Below are 20,798 nucleotides of genomic sequence, written 5' to 3' on the forward strand. Positions count from 1 at the left end.
GATTCTCCAGCATCTGCAGTTCCTACTATCTCTGATTCAATTTTAACCCCCATCTCCCTACCCTGGCCCTGTAACCCTCCGTTTCCCATGGCTAATCCACCTAGTCTGCACATCCCGGGACAGTATTGGGCTCTTTGAAAATCAGAAGGAGAACCTTTCCCAGGTCCACGGGTAAAGCTTTCCCAAGCAGCAGGGATACGGAGCCTCTGCCCCCTGTTGTCATGCGTTTCCCACTATTCTCCCCAAGCCTGCCACAAGGAAGACAGCTCCATGAAGATGATGGTCTCTCAACACAGTGGGGGAGGTGAGGGGCTCTCCCTGACACAAAATGCTGGTTTTGTTGTATATAGGTGGGAAAGGCTCAATACTGAGAAGTGCAAAACGCACCACCCACTATGATAAATGTCATATCGCCTTATGGGCAGAACAACCTGGGATCTCAAATGACTTGAGCTATAACAATATCTCTGTAACAATGTATGTTATATCAAGTTAACCTGTAACTTGTGATAAACTATATCTTGCTAACTACAAGAGATTCATTTCGTTACACTAGGAATGATAGTTTTCCTCATCACATTAGACCAGTCAGGCTCTATATAGTTTCCAACATTTAAAAAGGGACTGGTGGCAATAGTCTTCACAGGAAGATCAAATTGGCGACTGGTTCATAGGACTAAAGTGGGATCAAACAGTTTGAAGAGAAAGCAGGAACAGGGGACTGAGTTGGATAATCAGCCGTGATCATAGTGAATGGGAGAAAAGGCTTGAAGAAGCAAATGGCCTACTCCTGCTCCTATTATAGAGTCATACCAGTCCATGCTGAACATAATCCCAAACTAAATTAGTCCCACCTGTCTGTTCTTAGCCCATATCCCTCCAAACCTTTCCTGTTCATGTACTTATCCAAATGTCTTTTAAACCTTCTCAATGTACCCACACCCACCACTTCCTCAGGAAGTTCATTCCACACACGAACAACCCTCTGTGTAAAAAATTTGCCCCTCATTTCTTTTTAAAAATGTGCCCCCTGGTCTTGAAATCCCCCATCCTAGGGAAAAGACAACTACCATTAACTCCATCTATAGCTCTCATTATTTTATTCACTTCTTTCAGGTCGTCTCTCAACCTCCTATGCTCCAGTTAAAAAGTTCTATAGCCTATACAGCTTTTCTTTATAACTCAAACCTTTCACACCTGGCAACATCCTGGTAAATCTCTTCTGAACCCTCTACAGCTTGACAATATCCTTCCTATAACTGGGTGACCAGAACTGGACACAGTATTCCAGATGAGGCCTCACCAATGTCCTGTACAACCTCAACATGACTTCCCAACTCCTGTATTCAAATTATTGAGCAATTTAGGCAAACATGCCAAATGCCTTTTTAACCACCCTATCTGTATGTGATGCAAACTTCAAAGGAATTATATGCCTGCACCCCTAGGTCCCTCTGTTCTACAACACTACCCAAGGTCCTACCATTAACTGTATAAGCCCCACCCTTGTTTGTTGTACCAAAATGCAATACCTCACATTTATCCAGATTGAACTCCATCTACCATTTTTCAGTCCATTGACCCATTTGATCACGTTTCCTTTGTAACCTTAGAAAACCTTCATCACTGTCTACGTGCCATGAATTTTGTTGTCACCCGCAAACTTACTAACCATGCATTCTATATTCTCATCCAAATCATTTATATAAAAATGACAAACAAAAGAGGACCCAGAACCAATCCCTGCAGAATACTGCTGGTGACAGACCTCCAGTCAGAAAAGAAACCCTCCACCACCTCTCTGTGTCTCCTGCCGTTAAGCCAATTATTTATCCAGTTGGCAAGCTCACCCTGACTCCCATTATCTACATTTCACGAGCAGCAGGTCAGACAGCGTACTGAGTGGGCTTACAACAGGAGTGTCTGCAAAATTCAAACTTATTGGGTCAGTAATCAACTTAGTTGGTAGCAGAACCAGGTTCCCCTCTGCCAGGAGTGTACTGAGGGAGCCTTCTCAATGCCGCTTACTTCTTTATCTAGCCCCACTCCCCCCATCCCCAAACCAGACAAATTTTGTTTGCGAACATTTCTATTCTAGTGTGTTAAAGGCACTTTATAATGAACAGTGGGCTGAGGAATGGCAGATGGAGTTTAATTCAGATAAATGCAAGGTGTTGCACTTTGGTAAGACAAACCAGGGCAGGACTTACACATTTAATGGGAGGGCCCTTGGAAGTACTGTCAAACAGAGACAGCTAAGGGTGCAGGTACATAGTTACTTCAAAGTGGCATCATGGATAGACAGGGTGGTGGTGAAGATGTACGGCATACTTGCCTTTATTGGTCAGAGCACTCAGCGTAGGAGTTGGGATGTCATGTTACAGGCTGTAGAAGACATTGTTAAGGCTATTATTGGAGTACTGCGTACAATTCTGGTCACCCTGCTATAAGAAGGATGTTATCAGGCTCGAAAGTTGCAAAAAGGATTTACAAGGGTGTTACCAAGATTGGAGCTTTGAGTTATAAGAGGAGGCTGGATAGGCTAGTACATTTTTCCCTGATGGGTAGGAGGCTGAAGGGTGTCCTTATAGAGCTTTATAAAACCATGAGGGGCATGGATAGGGTGAATAGCAAACGGCTTTTCCCCAGGGTAGGGGAATCCAAAATTAGAGGGCATGGGTTTAAGGTGAAAGGGGAAAAATTTAAAAGGGACCTGAGGGGAAACTTTTTCCCACACAAATGGTGTTGCGTGTATGGAACGAGCTACCAGAGGAAGTGGTACAGGCAGGTACAATTACAACATTTAATAGATATTTGGACAGGCACATGAATAGAAAGGGTTTACAGGGATATGGGCGAAACACTGGCAAATGGGACTAGTTCAGTTTAGGAAACCTGGTCAGCATGGATGAGTTGGATTGAAGGGCCTGTTTCCGTGCTGTATGACTGTAACAGTTGTTTATTTCACTTTCTGCATGTGACTATGTCGCTGTTTGTCAGAGATGGTTGTGAGCAAATTGACTGCGCGGTCTCCTACAGTAAAATAACAGTGACCATTCAGTGCTCTGGTGGCTGTAAAATTATCTAGGAGGCCTGCAAGTTGTGACACTGGGATCGCCTGAACAGTTCAGGTAGGTGTTAGCAACCATTTCTGGTCTTTTAAGATGGTAAACACCTACAAAACTTGCAGACACCTGTTTCATACTCTGGAGCCATTTCTGTCACCACAATATTCAATAGGTAGGCCAGGTGCAAACTGAAAAAAAAAGAGTCATGGAAGTCAGAGTCCTACAGCACAGAGACAGGCCCTTCGGCCCAAACTGGTCCATGCCGACCAAAATGTCCATCCACGCTAACCCCGTTTCCCTGCATTTGGGTTGTAAATTTCTTCTGCACTCCTTCCAGTTTAATAACATCCTTCCTATAACAAGGTGACCAAAACTGAACACAATACTCCAAGAGTGGCCTCACCAATGTCCTGTACAACTGCAACATAACTTCCCAACTTCTACACTCAATGCCCTGACTGATGAAGCCCAATGTGCCAAAAACCTTCTTCACTGTCCGGTCTACCTATGGCTCCACTTTCAGAGAACCTTGCACCTGAACTCCAAGGTACCTCTGTTCTGCTCCACTCCTTGAGGCCCTACCATTCACCATGAACCTCCTACCTTGATTTGACTTTCCAAAATGCAACACCTCACACCTATCTATGTTAAATTCCATTTGCCATTTCTTGGCCCACTTCCCCAGCTGATCAAGATCCTGCTGCAATTTCTGATATCCTTCCTCACTGTCCACAATACCACCTATTTTGGTGTCATCTGCAAACTTATTAATAATGCCATGTACATTCTCATCCAAATCACCGACACAGATAACAAACAGCAATGGGCCCAGCATCAATCCCTGAGGCAAACCAGTAGTCACAGGCCTCCAGTCTGACAAGCATCCTTCACTATTACTCTCTGCTTCCTATCATTAAGCCCCAATTGTGTATCCAATTTGCCAACTCTTCCTAGATTCCATGCGATCTAACCTTCTGGAACAGCCTACCATGTGGAACTTATCAAAGGCCTTACTGAAATCTATATAGACAACGTCTACTGCCCTGCCCTCATCAACGTTCCTGGTCATTTCAAAGAACTCTAACAAATTTGTGAGGTATTGACCTCCCACGCACAAAGCCATGATGACTACTCCTAATCAAATCCAGTCTTTCTAAATGCATGTGTGTCTTATCCCTCAGAATCTTCTCAAGTAACTTACCTACTGCAGATGTTAAACTTACTGATCTATAATTCCCAGCTTTTTCTTTGCAGTCCTTCTTGAATAAGGGCACAACATTCGCTACCCTCCAGTCTTCTGGGACCTCACCCATGGCCAATGACAAAACACACTACAACGATGCAGAGTCTGCTGTTCATACATGCTTACAAGGATGGTAATATTGACTTCAGATAATTACCAAAATTGCACATTGAGACCACATCTGGTGCACTGAGGCTAAATAAAAATTTAGAAACATCTGTCTCAGGTTACAAGGTTACACCCTTAGTCAAACAACCCAACAAGTGTTGCCTGATTTCTAGCCCAGGAACTTGGTGCCAAAGTTTTAAGCAGCCATTCCATACAAAATGACTCCCAACCTTCTTCTCCATTGACCTTTTCTGCTCAGTGGATCATCAAACATCCCGCTGAAGGTCAAGACATTTTCACTTCTTCTTGCCTTTGCTCTAGGACTGATAAAAGTTTGTGGGCATGGAAAATTAATGATGCCATTGCTGTCAACCTGCGTATCTATTCAGACATTTGGCATCAGACTTAATTCTTCAACAGTAACACTGCCACTAATATTCATTCCCTCCACCAATGACACAGTGGCAGCAGTGTTTACTATTTACAAGCTACACCTCAGCCACTCATCTAGGCTCCTTTTGATCTTCCAAACCCATGACCTCTACCACCTAGAAAGACAAGGGCAGAGAACGCTTGGAACACCACTATCTCCAAGCCACTCATCATCCCACTTTGTAACCATTACCATTCTATCACCATCAGTGTCAAACTTCTGAACTCCCTCACTAACAGCACTGTGACTATCCCTATGCCATATGACAGTTCACCACTACATTTGAGAATGGCACAGGGTTGGGCATTAAATGCTGACTCAGCCAATGGTGCCCACATCTCTTGAAAGAATAAAGAAAAACTACTAACAGCTGCCTGCCACCCAGACACTCTCTGCATGTTGCAACTCATTGCTGTTTATAACTAGCCAATTTCCAGTAAAGTCCAAAACACTGTCATTTATCCAAAGTAATGTATTACATTGCTACTTAATGAATCAACTCACCAATGAGTCAAAAAGGTTGTGGGTTCAATTTCCATTCTAAACACAAACAAAAATAAAAAAAAACGAAGCGGACACGCAATTTCAGGCCAACACTTCAGTGCAGTACTGTGGGTGCACTGCACTGGTGGAAATTCCATTTCCAACGAGTCGTTAAAAGGCAGATGGAGCCTTGGCTTGGGTGGATGCAAAACATTATTTCTAAGAAGAGCAGGCAAGTTTCCATTGCTATCTTAGCCAATATTTAAAACTCAGCCAACATTACCAGAAGAGATGGTCCAATTGTGATCTCATTGCTTTAGAAGGAATCATGTGGTTTGCAAACTGTACATTATTTGTTTCCTACATTACGCTGTAACGTACAAAGCTATGGGACAAGTGCTGGAAAATGGAATTCGAATAGAAGGATAAAAGCCGAAAGAACTGTGATTCTGTAAATCAGGAACAAAAACAAAGTTGCTAGAAAAGCTCAGCAGGTCTGGCAGCATCTGTGGAGGAAAAAACAGAATTAATGTCACCAGACCCAAAACATTAACTCTGTTTTTTCCTAGATTATTGTTTGATGACCCATGCAGACATGATGCACTAGAGAGCCTTGCTCTGTGCTGCAAAACTTTATGACTCAATAACTCACTTCCAGAAGTACTTATGTGCCCGCAAAGTAATTCGGGGTGTCTCAAGGATGTGAAAATATTTAAAAAGTGCAGCTGAACAACATGCATGCCTCATTCACCTCCACGTCTATAACAACTTCCGAACAAAGTTCACCAGTAAAAGGCTGATTAAATTGTGCAATATTGCTGTACACAAATGAGATGGTTAAAATCAAAGAAAATACTTCAAAGAAAGAATGTGGATGAAATTGGCTACTTCTAAAGTAAGTTTTCTCCCCATGCAAATGAAAAGACAATTTATCACCAAAATGTGTTCTGAGCAAAAATAAAAGTGGAATGGAAAACTAAGGAAATGATAAAAAGCAGTAGAAAAAGAGAAAACAGCATTTGAAAATGAGTACACGATTGGGAGGCAACAAATTCTGAAAAGAAATACTAAGAGAATACAAGCAAAATATAGCAGTGAAACTACATGAGAACAGCAAATTAAGATAAAGAAAAAAAATGTTCAGGCATCTGAGTCATTAAACAACAACTTGGGACCAACATGGAAATTGCTGAACTATTAGATCCAACAGCACGTAACAAAACAAATGTCACACAAGGAAGTAATTAACCAGTGTGGATTTGTAAGTTTTACAGTGAAGAGAGAAATTATATTTGGAAAGTTGGAGGCACCAAATTAGATAGTGTTCCAGACTTTGCTGACTTGTATCCCATGAACTGAATCAGGAATCCCCAGCTGATATTTTAGGGGCAAAGTTTATCACTTTCTAGAGCATGCCCATTCCCTTCCCTATAGATTTTTAGGTACTTATAATTCCTCCAAATAAGTTCAACTGCTCATTGTAATCTGAACAATACAGTCTAATAAAAATTCGATTTTCTACATTTTGAGGAATTTGTAAATGAAAATGCAAAATATAAAAGAATTGAAATAAAAAAGTAACAATCTTGCATATGCTGTTCCTACTTTGTCCACAGGTATCCTTCCAAGTTTCTGATCCTAAGCAATGTAGGTCCATTCAGGAAAATGGCCTTTTGATAAGCATAAAGAAATGGCAGAGCTCAAATTAGAACAAGGATGACATCCACAACCATCACATCCCAACTATCTGAAAAGCGTGACTCTTAAGTAAACTAACTAGCCCCTTTGTGGCCCACTGCCAACAATACGGTTATCCTTTTTGCAATATTTTATAGATACAATACACTATAATGATATAAACTGCTTCATTGTTTAATCATAAGCATCTGGCAGGCATTTGATTCAACTCACTCTGCACTGTGCTCTTCTACACACTTCTGAAGTATTTCCCCGTTTGGTAGTAGAGACAATGACTTTGAAAGGCTTGCCGTCATGAAAGGAGCTATATAAATGCAAAGAGAGATAGATAGTGAGAACTGCTGATGCTGAAGTCAGAGATAACACAAGTGTGGAACTGGAGGAACACAGCAGGCCAGGCAGCATCAGAGGAGCAGGAAAGCTGACGTTTTTGGTTGGAACGCTTCTTCAGCTCCACATTGCGTTATATAAATGCAAATTTTTCTCTCTCTTGAATACACATCAAAATAAGCAGGAAAACATTACCTTGATTGATAAAGGACGCATGCATAGACACACAGAGCAGTAACTTGAGAAGAGATTAAACAGAAAATGAGACACAGTGATTAAAGCAGAGGCAGTCTGATGTGGTTGTCATATTAAAAAGATAGTTTGAGCCAAGATTTTTGCCAAAATAAGGTTCCAAAGCATGTCAGATTTGGAGGAAAATGGAAGCAGGCAAACAATCCACTTTTTTATAAGTGCAAACTCAGGACAGGTGTACACCAGAGGCACAGATCCAAAGTGAGTCATTCCCAACCTGTGTGGCCTTTCTGGGGCTGCATCGATACATCGATGTGATGATTCACAAAGGACTCAGCTCCTGTTGGTGCAAATCAGCAGGCTTTAACTGCAGGTAGTTCTGCGATAATGTGGGTTTCATTAACACGAATTGGCTGTAACACGATTGATGAATAGTGGACACTGTTTGGATAACGCGAACTTTCTGCTGTACAGCGATTTCCTTATAATGTTATTTTCTATGGTGATTTTCTACAGCGTGAGGTCACACAAGAACACAACTATCATGTCATAGGAGAACGACCTGTACGATAGATCGAACAAGACCCTACTGGTCAAGTGACACACAGACGACAGCATCAGGTATACATCAACTAAAGTCTTTTTTCTTCTGAAGACAAGACTATGCAGAAGTCATGGCTGATCTGATAATCATCAGCTCCACTTTGCAGTCTTTGCCCTATAAACCTCGATTCCCTAATTTAAAATATCTATCTCAGCCTTGAACATACTGAACGACTCAGCCTCAACAGCCCTCTTTGGTAAAGTACTGACACCTAAAGGAGTGAGACTCCAATAGCTTGTGTCTTTAAATAAATCTGTGGGACTATAACCTGGTGTTGTGTGATTTCTGACCTTGTCCACTCCAGTCCAAAACCGGCATCTCCACAGCAAAGAATTCCACAATTTGATGACATTCAGGGAAGAAATTCCTCCTCATCCCTTCCTGAAATGGGCAACACCTTTACTCAGAAATTAGCCGTCTGGGCCTAGACTTTCTCACAAGTGGAAACAACCTTTCCGCATCTGCCTTGTCAAGTCCTGACTGCCAGTTTTCCAGATCCCATGACGGTGATGGCCCAAGCAAGATTTTTTTAAATGTCTACTGACATTTCCAAATGCAGCCACTTTCACTGTAGTATAATCTAAATGTTTCATGTGGGCATTTGCAATAATGACAGAACCCCGTGATAAGTGACAAACAGGACACTTGATGAAACCTGACAGTCCAATGACTTTTCCTCTGACTAAAGAGGCCTAATCCATCAATACAGATGGTTCAATAGACTGTGTTGGCTTTGAGGCGTGGGGAGCCTTGTGTGTTCCCATGGAGGCATGCACAATGCCAGCCTGAATTCAGGACTAATTGCCAATCCCAAATCAGTGTGGCGAAAAATGTTAAGCTATTTGAAAATATAATACTTTACTGTGAACGTTGAGACAGAAGGTTAGGCAGACAAGAATGAGCCTTGCTCCTCATGTAATTGTTCTGCAGCTGATCTGGAAACACTGGAATGTACCCATTCTGCGAGATGTTCCTAACATCCAATGGAGTTCGTCACCTGGCACTTTGATTTTGTCGAAAACAGCATTTGTGGTCCACTTTGAAAATACACCCGTGCATGATAATACCCTTCATTGTCACTGAAGTCAGCAAAAGCTCTAAGATACCCAGGAAAATTGTCCAGGATGAGTAATACTTTGGTGGTGAGGTTATTTGCTGAAAAATAATCCTTGACAGCTGTACAAACTAGATGTAAACCAATTTTCAAAAATTGGGCTCATGTTAGCCTTGCCTTCCTATTTGCCCTCCACACAATTGGTAGTTTATGCTTTGAATGACCCTTCATTGCCCTAGGTGTTTGGAAATAGTAAACAAGTATAATCTTCAAATTAAAACCAACCACTGCATTTCCACCAAGCAGATGATAACTGCTGCTTTAAAGTCTGGCACATTCATTTCTTCTCTTGAAACATACACGTCTTTTCAAGAATAAGCCAGTCTGATTCACACAAAGAGATTCACCCTCCTGAGGAAGGGTCACCGGACCCGAAACGTTAATTCTGTTTTCTCCTCCACAGATGTTGCTAGACCTGCTGAGCTTTTCCAGCAACTTTGTTTTTGTTCCTGATTCACACAAAACCTTGTTGAGTACATCTACTCTCCTCAATGATTTTGCTTAATGTTTGAATTAAGTACTCAGCCGCTTTACCATCAGCTCTGGCAACTTACCAACTTACAAACAAGGTTATGCAAGTTAGCAAATTTTGTTTATACCTTGCAAACCACCGACAACTAGGATTAAACAATTCAATGTTTGAATTCTCACACAGTCAGTCATTCTTGAGATCATTGTAAAAACTCCTAGTATTTTCTACAATAAATGCAGAGGCATGCATTGTCAACTTTGACATTTAATCCAAATGCTTAGCTATCTTTCTACATCCATAAATCCATCCTGACTATTTCTACAGCTAGTCTAATTTAACATTGTTCTACACAACAGTATTTTGCTTCAGTGCTGTGTAGTTAGTGGGTCTGTATTCTCACTCAGCATGGCAAGACTCATTTTCACATTGTTTCCTGCTTTACCCAGCTCCCATGCATCATTCATAAAGACATTATTCTTCAACTATCACAATGTCATTCACTCATACCAAGCACAAAATGATTCCTCCACACAACTGCAATGTGGCTAACCCATGCCCAAGCTTCAAGACTGTGCACTATCTGAACCCATATTACATTTATCTCCATGCGTAATGTGGATCCACCTGCACAAGGTTTAAAGTAGAAGAGAAAGGCAAATGGTGCATTGGTCTTCATCACAAAGCGATTCAAGTACAGGAGAAAAGATGTCCAGCTGCAGGTGTATAGAGCCTTGGTGAGACCTCACCTGGACTATTATGTACAACTTTTCTAAGGGAGGGATATGCCTGTCATTCAGGACATACAACAGATGTCCACCAAATCCATCCATTCTGAAGAAGGGTCACCCTCCAAAACAATGACTAAGCTTTATCGTCACAGATGCACACCTGCTGCCCTCATCCAGCAATTTCTGTTTCTTTTCTCCCTACCAGATTAATCCTTGAGATGGGGGGTGGGGGGTGGGAACTGTCTTCTGAAGGACAGATTGAGGAGACTGGGCTTGCATTAGGTGGTAATACTGGACAAGTCAGATCCCAGAATGAGACCTGGTTTGACAGACTGTGAATTTTGTCTTTTTTTGTTCACTGTGCTAAGTCAGTGAACATATTCACAAGAGCCTGCCAATGTACTTTTCACAAAAAGTTTATTTCACACAATAAGGATTTTTAAAACCTATTTTACAATACAAGAACTACATGAAATGTTCTTATTACATATCTCTCTCTGCCTCTGAAAGATTAAACCCTTTTATCTCAACAACAACCTTGCAGACACTCAACCCTCATTGAAGGGTGATCCCTACCTCCAGTTTAAAAGCTCCTTAATCAGGTGGCACATTTGTTACCTAGTTTTTATTCAGCATGTTTCTGCATTTACTCAATCCTATTTTCTTTAGTTAATGTCTCTTCCTGAGAGCCTTAAACAAGCTAACTCAGCTCACTTACTCCTTAACATGTGCTCCTTAATCTCACAGGTCTTCGATAGCCTTGAGGATATCCTCTTCCCCGACACCTGAATAGCCTCCGATTTCCAGCTTTCCTTGAAACTATACAGCACTGTTTTCCCCAGCCCTCATTCTTTGGAGATTGCTGATAACAGTACCTCAATTGTTAGGAACTTCTTCACTGACTCACCTGCTTCTCTCTAAACTAATTTGCTTCTTGGACTCTCTCTGGGTTGTAAAGCACAAGTCAGTCAACACCCTAGCAACGATCACCTCTGAGGTTTGGTAAACGTTTACAAAAATTACACGCATTTTTGGAAATGCTGTTTTCAGCTCACTGTTCAAAACAACCTCCTGACCTTCACAGAACTTAAAACTAAATTTTTTCTTCAATTTAGAGACCATGTTCCCAAAAAGCAATACTACATATAATCATGAGCCTTCAACAATTACAGTGTTGAAAATTTATACAATTCTTGCTGGGTGAATTTCCCTAGCAGGTGAGCCTAAAACCATGAGACATAATCTCAGGATAAGGGGAACCCATTTAAAACAGAGAGGAGAAGTAATTTTTTCACTCCAAGAATGGTGATTCCTTGGAAATCTCTACCAGGAACTCTCACTTTCATAAGCTGGAATGAGAAATTACAATGTAGGCTTGGAAAAGAAGTAGTGCAGACAGCTTCATGAGGAGACGGTGGTGGTGATATGGGGCATGGCATTTGGTAATGCTTTTGCAATTTGAAAAGAACTTTTAAATTTGGTTTGTTCTTTTCCCCAGGAGCTCAGGGTTATGAAGGTGCAAGTAAGAAGAAAATTATATTTTCCTTTTCTGAATTTATTATTTTTTTAAAGAAGTTATTTAATTTGGCAATGTAGAAATTTGGCAATGTAAAGTGTTTCAACCTACAAGGTATAATTTTTAAATGTTGCGTTTTCTTTGAAAAGTAAGGTGGTACAGACCCCAATTCTGGTTTTAACACTGATTCCAATGAGAACCGCTGTCTCACTTAAAGTCACCATTTTCGAGATTGGAAGCACGATTTTAAGTGAGGACTTAATCTAACAGCTACCAAAGAACTTATTCATTCAACAAACTTTTCTTTTACCAATGCCTTCAACAACTGCTCTTACCACTGTTGCTGGCAAGTTAAGAGGTCTAGCAATGTCCACTGTATGTTCACCTTTATCAGAGCATGTTACGGTATTATATTTCACCAAGTGCTATTGCTCACACAGTCTTTCCTCAGCGAATAGCTCATGATCATTCACGGTACTTTTTTGTTTCATTATGAACAAATTTTATGGGTTATTAAATGAATAAATAGAGTCGTACAGCATGGAAACAGACCCTTTAGTCCATGCTGAACATAATCCCCAGCTAAACTAGTCTCACCTGCCTGCTCCTGGCCCATATCCCTCCAATTGTTTCCTATTTATGTACTTACCTAAGTGTCTTTTAACTGTTGTAACTGTAGCCACATCCACCACTTCTTCAGGAGGTTCATTCCACATGCGAGCCACCCTCAGTGTAAAAAATTTGCCCCTCGTCTTTTTTAAATTCTCTGTCCTCTTATCTTAAAAATATGCCCCCTTGTCTTGAAATCCCCCACCCTAGGGAAAAGACACCTACCATTAACCCTATCGATACCCCCACCCCTGCAATTTTATAAACTTCTCTCAGGTCACCTCTCAACTGGTGCCAATGGAAAATAACTGCTGTTTTGTGAATTTCAAAAAAATGGAGTGGTGCACAGTCCATCTGTCTAGACTGAGAAGGTTTAAACAGCAATCCATAGGAGGATAACAGGAGATCACTGCAAGGCAATAGAACCTGGGCTCAGCAAAATAAGAATCTGACCAGTTACCACTTCACCAGAGAACTAGCTCTCACATTTGATCAGGAGTTACATGAGAATATTCATACGTTTGACAAAAAAAACCTGCAAAGCGACTGCGGGGTACTAATTGGAAATTGACTTTAATGCAAAACTATGCAATGCAGGATGACACCAAGTAAAGCTGACAAGTAGCCTCCACAAAGATTATTGTTATGATGTGGAAGTGCTGGAATTGGCCTGGGGTAGACAAGGTCAGAAGGCACACGGCACCAGGTTATAGTCCACAGATTTATTTGAAATCACAAGCTTTAGAAACACCGCCTTTTTATTTGGCGAAGTGAAGAAAAGCACACAGACACAGAATTTATGGGCAGAGAGATCAAAAGACCACACAAGTGGTGTGAATGGAGTGTCAATAGGTTGAATAACTCACTGCAGGTGATCAGAAGTTTCAGATGGTGTGAGTAAAGTGTCAGCAGCTGAATAGTAAGTGAAGGGGATAGCCTATAATCCAATTAAGTGGGGCAGAGAGATGATTACAAAAAAATTAAAAATAAAGTGGATCAACAACAGAAGTTGCTGGAAAAGTTCAGCAGGTCTGGCAGCATCTGTGAAGAGAAATCACAGTTAATGCTTCCGGTCTGGTGAACCTTCCTCAGTCCAAAGGAAGATGCTGCCAGACCTGCTAAGCTTTTCCAGCAACCTCTACTCGTTTCTGATTTACTGCATTTGCAGTTCTTTCATTTTTTTTTAAATAAAGTGGTGCTGGAGACAAACCAAATGCTGGAATAACATGATAGGGATAAGAGTCACATGCTGAGGTTCTAACCAAAGTAACAAGTAAATTTTTAAAAATTCATTCACAGGATGGGGGTGTCGCTGGCTGGGCAGCATTTATTGCCCATCTCTAATGCCCAGAGGGCAGTTATGAATCAACCACATTGCTGTGGGTCTGGAGTCACATGTAGGCCAGACCAGATAAGGATGGCAGTTTCCTTCCCTGAAAAGACATTAGTGAACCAGATGGGTTTTTCTGACAATTGGTAATGGATTCATAGTCATCAGTAGACTCTCAATCCCAAGTATTTATTGAATTCAAATCCAACCATCTGCCGTGGCAGGATTCAAACCCAGGTCCCCAAACATTGTCTGACCTCTGGATTGACAGTCCAGCAATAGTACCACTAGAGCATTGCCTCCCCTCCAAAACTATACAAACTAATTAAGATAGAGAGATCATAACAAGTTGTCAAGGTGATGGTGTTATTTTTAATTTTTTGTAATTATCTCTCTGCCTCAATAGGATCATAGGTCATCCCCTTCTCTTACTATTCAGCTGTTGACACTTTACTCACACCGTCTGACACTTTTGATCACCTGCAGAGATTTGTTAATCAGCCTATTGACACGCTGCTCACACTATTTGTATGATCTTTTGGTCACTCTGCCTATAAATTCTGTACCTGTATGCTTTTCTTCACATCACCTGATGAAGGGGCAGTGCTCCGAAAGCTTGTGATTTCAAATAAATCTGATAGGCAGGTTGTTAGGCAGGGAAGTCAAGGGTTATGAAGGTGTGGTATGTGAGATTTGAAACACGCAATGATCGACCATGATCTTACTGAATGGTGAAGCAGGCTTAAAAAGCCAAACTGTCTACTTCTGTTCCTATTTTGCATTTTGCTTTACTTGAACTGACACTGGAGTTGAAGAAGGGGCAAAAGGAAAAAGGTAAGGGAAACATTCCATAATAGAAAAATATGGACTGTGGGGGCTTTTAAAAAAAAGGTTTACTCCCATTTGTGAAACCAAACTGTAAACCAGAACTTTTTCAACAGTGATTTTTTTCAGTTATGAAATGTACACCTTGAACTGGTCACAAAACATTCTTCTGTAAACCTCAACTGGAGATCTAGAAATAGAAATTGATGCAGTTCATAAGATTTCAAAATTATTGGCCCACAGAAGGGAAAATAAAGTATTTTTACCCTTCTCTGTGGAAATTATACATTTGTTCTTTGTTTGCATTCGATGTGGAACAAAACTCAACCACATAAATATGTCAAAGGAAGCATATAGATGACAGAACAGGCCACAGTCACAGAATTATAAAATATTAACAGCACAGGAGGAGGCCCATATCTGGCCCACCATGTCTGTGCATGCTCTCAGAAAGACCCATTTACTCAATCATTTTCCCTCCCCTTTCCCCAAACTCCTTTTAAAAAGAAACATTTTCTTTTTAAAATATTTAACAATTTCCCTTTTAAAAGGGAAGGATTTGCTTCCACTACTGTTTATGAAAAGGTATACCAGATCCATGTCTGCACTGAAGAAAAATTCTATGATGCTTTGCTTTTTGATAGGGCCCATACACCACTAATAGATGTGTACTTACTTTCTTAACAGAAGAGCATAGCAACACGAGATTCATTTGAAGTATTCAAAGTCACAGAGCAGCGAGGGAGAAGCTGTTCCTATTAGTGGAAGGGCTGAAAAGCAGAGGTTACTGATTTAAAGCAATTGCTAAAGAACCAAAAGCAACATCTAGGAAAAGTCTATTTTTTTTGGCATTATGCAGAGAGTAGCTAGGATCTGGAATGCATCACCTGAGACAGTGCGGTGGAGTCTGATTCAATCATGGCCTTTAAAGGGAGAATTGGATAATTCTCTGGAAAAGCAGCACGGTCACCCAGTAGTTAGCACAGTCGCCTTACAGCACCAGGAACATGGGTTCAATTCCAGCCTCTGGCGACCATCTTTGCGGAATTTGCACATTCTGTCAGTGCCTATGCAGGTTTCCTCCGGGTGCTCCGTTTTCCTCCCACAGTCCAAAAGTGTGTGGGTTAGGTGGATTGTCCATGCTAAATTGCCCAAAGTATCTAGGGATGTGCAGGTTAGGTGGATTAGCCATGGGAAATGCAGGGTCACAGGGATAAGGTGAGGGCAATGGATCTGGGTGGGTTGCTCTTTGGAGGGTCGTTGCAGACTTGATGGGCTGAATGGCCTGCTTCCATACTGTAGGGATTCTATGATTCTAAAAGTGATTTGCAGGGGAAAAGGCAGCAGCTGAGTTGCTCTTGGAGAGAGCTAGTATGAATACAATGGGCCTAATGCCTCCTTCTTTGCCGTACATATTCTGTGATTCTCTATGTTGGATGGGCAAAGAGTTACATTTAGTAATATTTATCTCACACGTTTGTTATGATGCTAGCTGATGTTATTACCAGACAAGTCAGATCCCAGACAGCAACCTGGCTTAATAAATCATATTTTGATTTGCTTTGATTTTAATGCAGTGGTCTCTTGCTGCAATATTGGCATACAGTGCTACAGATTATGTTTTAAAGATAAAACATATTATTAACAAAAAAAAAAGAGATGAAGATAAAGCAAAATATTACAAACTATTTTTATACACATGGTAAGTTTTATCTCAAAACACTCTTGTATAAATTGAAAATAAGCAAAATGGCTTTTGTATAGAACCCTGATACATTACTCAAAGCACCACTTATACAATAGTCACACCAGAGACCCTGTTCCCTGACATCTTTATTGAGTTAAGATAATTGTGACTTCAACTGTTACACTGGAACTGTAGAATGCTTCTTCGGGAGTGATCACATACCTGCTTAACCGTACTCAGCTTTAAGTACCTCTTCAGGCTTTCTCCCTTCTCAGGAGCATTGGCCTATATAGTTATCTTATTTCAAGGACTTCACAGGACTGTTCCATTCAAAGTAAAACTTCAAACCAAAAAGCCCCTCTTTCTAAGCCATGGGTATATCCCTTAAGTTCCAGAAGTCTCTAACAAACCTGAAGGCCCATTCCTTACCTCCCTGGGTCACAAAACAATCTAAAATAAATAAAAATCCATCAATGGTATGCAAAAGTCCATTCATTCTAAAGTCAGGCCTCAAACACCGTTGTAAAAGAAGTTACGAAGGTTACAAAATACTTAAGTTAATAATTAACTTCAGAAAACCCATTGGTTACTAACTCAAAACTCAGAAATTCAACTTACCATAAATAATCAAGTATCCAACTGTTTACACGACACAGTTTTGCAATAAACATTTCTCAACCCGATTTATCCATTTCTTTGGTTGTTAGACTAGAAATTGGGTGCATCTCCTGCTAATCCTACATTGCTTTAAGGCCTGCTGAAAGCAGGCAACTATAAGAAACTGAAAAACAAAAATATATTTTAATAACTTATGGATTCTCCACCTCAACCTTGGCTCCTCTGAGCTCGGCTGAAGAACACGACCTTCCAACCTACTGTCCAGTTGAGTCACAGCCAGCGGTACAACACTCCACTTAACGTCCGTCCCTCTGACATTGGATGACAAAAGACCACAGCTGACCGCTGCATAAATTAGCAGCTGAGTGCAGTCACCGATACCAGGTGAAGGCAGTATTACGATCTGGGTTATCCTCTGCAGTACTGGCTGTTTTCACTCAAGATCAAAACTCACATTAAATACACCCACTTGGGCTAAGCAAAAGCATAGAGTCATCAATAGAAGAGACAAAGAGACAGAAAAGAATTGCATACGTTGCATAAAAGTTGTTTATTCCATAAAATAGCAAGAAATTCCTCACTGGTTCTCGGTTTCTCTTGTGATTTTATCATTGTTTAAAGCCATAGTTTGCTGTCCTCCATTGATAATTCAGATTAACTATTTTATCTCATAAAACAACAATAGGAGCTTAAACAGAAGTTGCCTGGCCTGCTTCACAGCAGGTTCCTACAGACTGTTGATGCTAAATTCCCAGTTTATATACTCCACATATCCTGCCTCAAGTTAAGAATAGTCAAATAGCAGGAACCTCAAAAGCAAAACTATGAAATAAAAGCACCTTAAAAGTAAATGCAAAAACTAGCTCTTTCAATTGTTGGTTAGAAAAATGAATCTTCTAATTCAAACAGGCATTGAAATAAGGTCAGCATTTTTCCCTTCTGTGGAGGAAGACAGACTGTACCTAATACATCATATGCACATGATGTCATTTATTTTGGGCGTTTATAGTTGAAAGGAAAAATAAAGTCCCCTCAGAAAGATACCCCTTTGGACGATTTATTTTGCAAAAGAAACTCTCTTCCCATCATGGTGACAGAGAGCAGAGAAAAAGACCAGTCAGCCCATCATGCCCTTTGCCAGTTCTTAAAAGAGATTCCCAATTATTCCCACTGGAGAAATTTCTTCACCCAGACAGTGGTGAGCCTATGCAATTTTCTGCCACAGAAAGCAGATGAGGCCAAAACATTTAGCGTTTTCCAGAAGGAGTAAGATATAGTTCCACGGGCTAAGGGGATCAAAGGGTATGGGGAGAAAGCAGGAACTGGAGACTGAGTTGGATGGCAGAGCAGGCTCAAAAGGGCTGAGTGGGCTTCTCCTGCTCTATATTTTCCATGTATCTATGTTTATAAACCCACCATTATCCTCTGGAATGATGGGACTTACTTCATTATACTATTCACTGATAAACACTGTAGAGCCTCAGGCTTAGAATCATGAAATCATAAGGACAATGAAGGAAGACTATTAGCCTATGAATGCTTTAGGCAAGATCAAAAAGTGTAGGTGGTGCTGTCATGACAAATCTTACTGTCCATCCTAACTAGCCTAGAAGTGGTTACTACACACTGCAGTTGTCTACTGAAGGTGTTCGGAACTATGCTGTGGGCAGTAGAAGTCATGAGTTTGGAAGGTGCTGTTCAAAGAGCCTTGGTGCATCTTGTAGATGGTACACATTGCTGCCACTGTACATGAGTGGTGAAGGGAGCAAATGTTGAAGGTTGCGGACAGGATGCCAATTGAGTGAGTTGCTTTGTCCTGGTGAGTATTAAACTTTCGAATGTTGTTGAACCTACAGTCGTCAAGTGGACAGTATTTTCTTTCACTAATTGAAACTTTTGGGTGATGGAAAGGCTTGAGGAAACAAGGAGGTGAATCACTCAGCCTGGAATATACAGCCTTTGACACGTGCTTATAGCCCCAGTATTTCTGCGGCATATCCCGTTAAGTTTCAGGTCAAAAATGAATCCAAGGATGTCGATGGTTGACAGTTTAATGTCACAAGAAAATGATAAATTCTCACGGTTGGAAACGGTCATTACCTGGATCTTGTGTGGCATAAATGTTATTTGCCATTTGTCAGCTCAATCCCAAATGTTGCCAGGCCTTACTGCATGTCGATACAAACTGCTTCCTTATCTGAGAAGTCACGAACTGCAAACCACTCAATTCTCAGTAGTATCCACATCTCTAACTTTATCATAGATGGAAGATCATCGATGAGCATTGAAAGACTGCCCTACAATGCAACCTTGAGAAGCTTGACATCATATCTTGGGGCTAGATAATTGGTCTGCAATGACTACAAGCATCTTTTGTGCAAGATATAACTCCAACTAATGAGCCAGGATGAGCGGTCCAACCAGCCTCCCATTGTTTTCATTTTTAAGTGTTTCTTGGGGATACATCTGCATCAAATATTACCCTGTTATCAGGGATAGGCTCTCTCAACCCTCCTCTGAAATTCAGGTCTCATGTTTGGACCAAGACTATAATAGGCTTAGGTGCCAAGTCGCCTTGGTACAAAGTCAAACTGAGCAGTATTTAATGTAAAAAATAATCCTATGCAGTCAACATTGATGGATTAAGAACAAGTCACTGCATGCCTACTGTAGAAAAGAAACTGTATTAATATTGTATCTGCAGGATGGCCTACATTACTATACAGCCAATGAACTAGTTCTGAAATATAGCCAGGATTAAGAAGTATTGAATTGCAACAGCTAATTGCATACATAGCAAGGTTCCTCAGACAGCAAGAAGATAAATGGCAAAAGCAGAAGTTGCAAGAAAAGCTAAATTACAAGTTGAAATGTTTTACGATGGCATTGGTTTGAATGAAAAATGTTGACCGGGACAATGGAAAAGAACTCCTGCTCCATTTTGAATCATGTCATGAGATGATTCACATTTACCTGAACAGGCAGATATGGACTTGGTTTAACATCTTCCTTCAAGTACAGCACCTCAAACAATACAACACTCCTACAGTGAAGTCCCTGCCTACAATGTGCACTCAAATTCTCCAGCAAACCTTGAACCACGCTGTGCTGATTCAGCTGCTTGAGTACTATGCCTGAGTCAAGCGAGCTCATTAATTGTTGGTGTGAAGTGATACTTTGCAGAGATGCTGATTTTTTTTTTAAAATCACAATTACATAGCTTGCTACGTAGCTTCCGTACCTACACCGGCCCTAAACCCCACCTCTTCCTCCGTTGCATTGATGACTGTATCGGCGCCGCCTCGTGCTCCCACGAGGAGCTCGAACAGTTCATCCACTTCACCAACACCTTCCACCTGAACCTGAAGTTTACCTGGACCATCTCGAATACCTCTCTCCTCTTCCTAGACCTCTGTGTCTCCATATCGGGCAACCACCGAGAAACTGATATTCATTTCAAGCCCACCGACTCCCACAGCTACCTAGAATACTCCTCCTCCCACCCACCTTCCTGCAAAAATGCTATCCCCTATTCCCAATTCCTTCGCCTCCGCCGCATCTGCTCCCAGGATGAGGCATTCCACTCCCGAACATCTCAGTTGTCCTCATTTTTCAAGGACCATAACTTCCCCCCTCATGGTTGAGAACGCCCTCAACCGTGTCTCCCACATCTCCCGCAACTCATCCCTCACACCCCGTCCACGCAATAAGAACCAAAAAAGAATCCCCCTCGTCCTCAC

The 20,798-nt window shown here is 41.1% G+C and overlaps 1 protein-coding gene across 2 annotated transcripts in view; it reads right to left on the reverse strand.

The window, feature by feature from the left end:
• slc45a3 (solute carrier family 45 member 3) overlaps positions 1–20,798 on the reverse strand; it is a 136,764-nt gene that overhangs the window by 104,036 nt on the left and 11,930 nt on the right. Inside the window, exon 2 of one of the 2 annotated variants that reach the window (XM_048612102.1) lies at positions 7,247–7,337. The exons of the other annotated variant lie outside the window; for it this stretch is intronic. The gene's annotated coding sequence lies outside the window, so the exon portion shown is untranslated. The remainder of the gene's footprint in view (positions 1–7,246; positions 7,338–20,798) is intronic. 2 annotated transcript variants of the gene reach the window in all.

Source organism: Rhincodon typus, chromosome 25 (genome assembly GCF_021869965.1).
Source record: "Rhincodon typus isolate 14 chromosome 25, sRhiTyp1.1, whole genome shotgun sequence".
NCBI classification, from domain to species: domain Eukaryota; kingdom Metazoa; phylum Chordata; class Chondrichthyes; order Orectolobiformes; family Rhincodontidae; genus Rhincodon; species Rhincodon typus.